Source organism: Chrysochloris asiatica, unplaced genomic scaffold, assembly GCF_000296735.1.
Source record: "Chrysochloris asiatica unplaced genomic scaffold, ChrAsi1.0 scaffold00381, whole genome shotgun sequence".
NCBI classification, from domain to species: Eukaryota; Metazoa; Chordata; class Mammalia; order Afrosoricida; family Chrysochloridae; genus Chrysochloris; species Chrysochloris asiatica.
Genome location: NW_006408899.1, coordinates 519,093 through 522,572, shown reverse-complemented (window position 1 = coordinate 522,572; position 3,480 = coordinate 519,093).

The following is a 3,480-nucleotide window of genomic DNA, read 5'->3' as shown; positions in this document are numbered from 1 at the left end:
GCCTACAGGGAAGCCCAGTTAATACCACTATTATTCAAATTTACGCAGCAACCACTAAAGCCAGTGAGGAAGAAATAGAAGAATTCTGCCAATTTATTCAATCTGAGATTGATCAAACATGCAATCAAGATGCATTGGTCATTACTGGTTATTGGAATGCCAATGTTGGAAGCAAAGAAGAAAGATCGGTAGTTGGAAAATATAGCCTTAGTGATAGAAAAGATGCTGAAGAATGCATGAAAAATTTCTGCAAAACCAATGATTTATTCATTTCAAACATCTTCTATAGACAGCATAAAAGACAACTATACTGGTTATGAATCGGACTACGAACTGCAAGTTCAGCAGTTTGAAACTACCAGCTGTTCTGCTGGAGAAAGATGAGGCTTGCTGCTCCCGTAAAGCTTTACAGCCTCAGAAACCATGTACAGGGTTGCTATGAGTCAGAACCGACTCCAAGGCACATGAACAGATATCCACCATACACATGGACCTCACCAGATGAAATATATAGAAATCAAATTGATTACATCTGTAGAAAGAGATGATAGAAAAGCTCCATATCATCAGTGAAAACAAGGCCAGGGGCAGACCATGGATTAGACCATCAATTACTCATATGCAAATTAAAACTGAAGTTGAAGAAAACGAAAACAAGTCCAGGAGAGCAAAAACATGACTTTGAATACATCCCACCTAAATTTAGAGATCATCTGAAGAACAGATTTGATATATTAAACAATAAATGCTGAAGACCAGAAGAGTTGTGGGATGACATCAAGAACATCATACAGGAAGAACGCAAAAAGTCATTAAGAAGACAAGAAAGAAGGAAAAAGTCAAAATGCTCATCAAAAGAGACACTGAAACTTGCTCTCCAGCGTAGAGATGCTAAAGCAAATGGAAGAAGTGAGGAGGTACAAGAGGCAAACAGAAAATTTCAAAGATCAGCTCGAGAAGATAAAACCAAGTATTAAAACAAAATGTGCAAAGATCTGCAGCCAGAAAACCAAAAGGGAAAAACCTAGTCAGCATCTGTCAAGCTGGGGGAACTGAAGAAAAAATTCAAGCCTCGACTTTCGTTATTGAAAGATTCTCTAAGCAAATTATTGAATGATGCAAAAAGCATAGAGAGAAGATGGAAGGAATATACAGAGTCACTGTACTAAAAGGAAATGGCTAATGTTCAACTGTTTCAAGAGGTGGCATATGAACAAGAGCCAAAAATATTGAAGGAGGAAGTCCAAGGTGCATGGAAGGAATTTGCAAAGAACAACGCACCAGGAATTGATAGAATAAAAAATTGAAATATTTCAAGAAAATGAGGCAGCACAGGAGGCGCTCACTTATCTCTGCCAAGAAATTTGGAAGACAAATATCTGGCCGACTTATTGGAAGAGATCCGTATTTGTGCCCATTCCAAAGCGAGGTGACCAAATGGAATATGGAACTCAATGGACAATGTCTTTGATATCCCATGTGAGTAAAGTTTTGCTATAGGTAATACAGAAATGGCTACTATCATAAATTGGCAGGGAACTTCCAGAGGTTCAAGCCAGATTCAGAAGAGGCCATGGAATGAGGGATATCATTGCTGATGTCTGATGGATCTTGGCTGAAAGCAGAGAATATCAGAAAGATGTTTATCTGTGCTTTATTGACTATGCAAAGGCTTTCAATTGTGTGGATCATGACAAGCTATGGACAACAAGTATGAGTACTCTGGAACACTTAATTGTGCTTCTGAGGAATCTGTACATGGACACAGAGGCAGGTGTTCGAACAGAACATGGGAACACTGAATGGTTGAAAACTGAGAAAGGTGCGTGACAGGGTTGTATTCTTTCACCATACTTATTCGACCTGTATGCCGAGCAAATAATACAAGAAGCTGGGTTCTATGAAGAAAAACGTGGCATCAGGATTGAAGGAAAACTCATTAACAACCTGTGATATGCAGATGATACAACCTTGCTTGCTGAAAGTGAAGAGGACTTAAGACATTTACTTATGAAGATCAAAGAGCACAGCCTTCATTATGGATTACATCTCAATGCAAAGAAAACCAAAGTCCTCACCACTGGAACAATGAGCAACATTCTTACCAATGGAGAAAAGATTGAAGTTGTCAAGGACTTCATTCTTCTTGGATCAACTATCAACACTCACGGAAGCAGCAGTCAAGAAATCAGACAACGTCTTGCATTAGGCAAATCTGCTGCAAAAGACCTTTTAAAGTGTTGAAGAGCAAAGATGTCAGCTTGAGGACTAAGGTGCACCTGACCGAAGCCATGGTGTTTTCAATAACCTCATATGCATGCGAAAGCTGGACAGTGAATAAGGAAGACCATAGAAGAATTGATGCTTTTAATTTATGATGTTGGAGGAGAATATTGAAAGTGCCATGGGATACCAAAAGAACTAACGGATCCATTTTGGAAAAAGTGCAGTTAGAGTGCTCCTTGGAGGCCAAGATGGCCAAATTTTGCCTCTCATACTTTGGGCATATTGCCAGGAAAGACCAGTCATGTTTGGTAAGGTAGAGGATCAGAGAAAAAGAGGGAGACTCCCCCTAATGATATGGATTGGCCAAGTAGCAGCATCGATGGACTCAAGCATGGCAACAGTAGTTAGGTTGGTCCAGGTGCGTTTCGTTCTGCTGTGCATAAGGTCGTCATGGGTAGGTGATGGCACCTAACATCAACAACAAGGTGACTGACGATATTGCTCCAAAGTTCTGAAGTTATTGTAATAAAGGAAATGTGGTAATGATGCAAGGGCACATAAATATGTTATTGAACGAATACAAGTATACAAGTAAACTGAAATTTAGTGCTAGTTGTACATCAAGATTCTCAATAAAATATTATTTGCTCTGTGCTCTGTCCTGTGACTGAACACTCATCTGATTCAGTTCATCTGGGGGCTATCTTGCCCTCTGACTTTTATTAACAATTATTAGTACTCAGTGGACTTTTAGATCAATGTGGCTGGCTAGGAAGCTATGAGTTTTCTGTGTGCAATTGGTCTTCTTCAAGGATGATAAATGAAATAGACACTACTAGATTGTGAGGGGGGGAAAAACCTAATGTAAAGGAATGATGTTGGGCCAATTAAAGAATCATAGGTGGAATAAAATCCGTCCAATCATAAGAAAAGCAATTCCACATGAATAAAGGTTTAATTCTGAAATGCAAGCCATTGCAATCTTTACAAGGCAATACAGGATATGACACATTTATTATATTGAGGCCAGATGAATTTTTAAACAAAACTTGTAAATGTAGACTAAAACAACAAAATGGCTACCACTGCTCTCAGAAAGACTTTTCTTAAAAGTGCATCATTTCTTTTAACTGCCTTCTCCTACCTTAGTTAGATACAGATGCAGGAACTCTTCACTATTGTTGTAAACCCAAAATGGCGGGGACCAGCCTCGACAAATTATTACGAGACTCTTGAAAGAGGATGTGGAGTCGT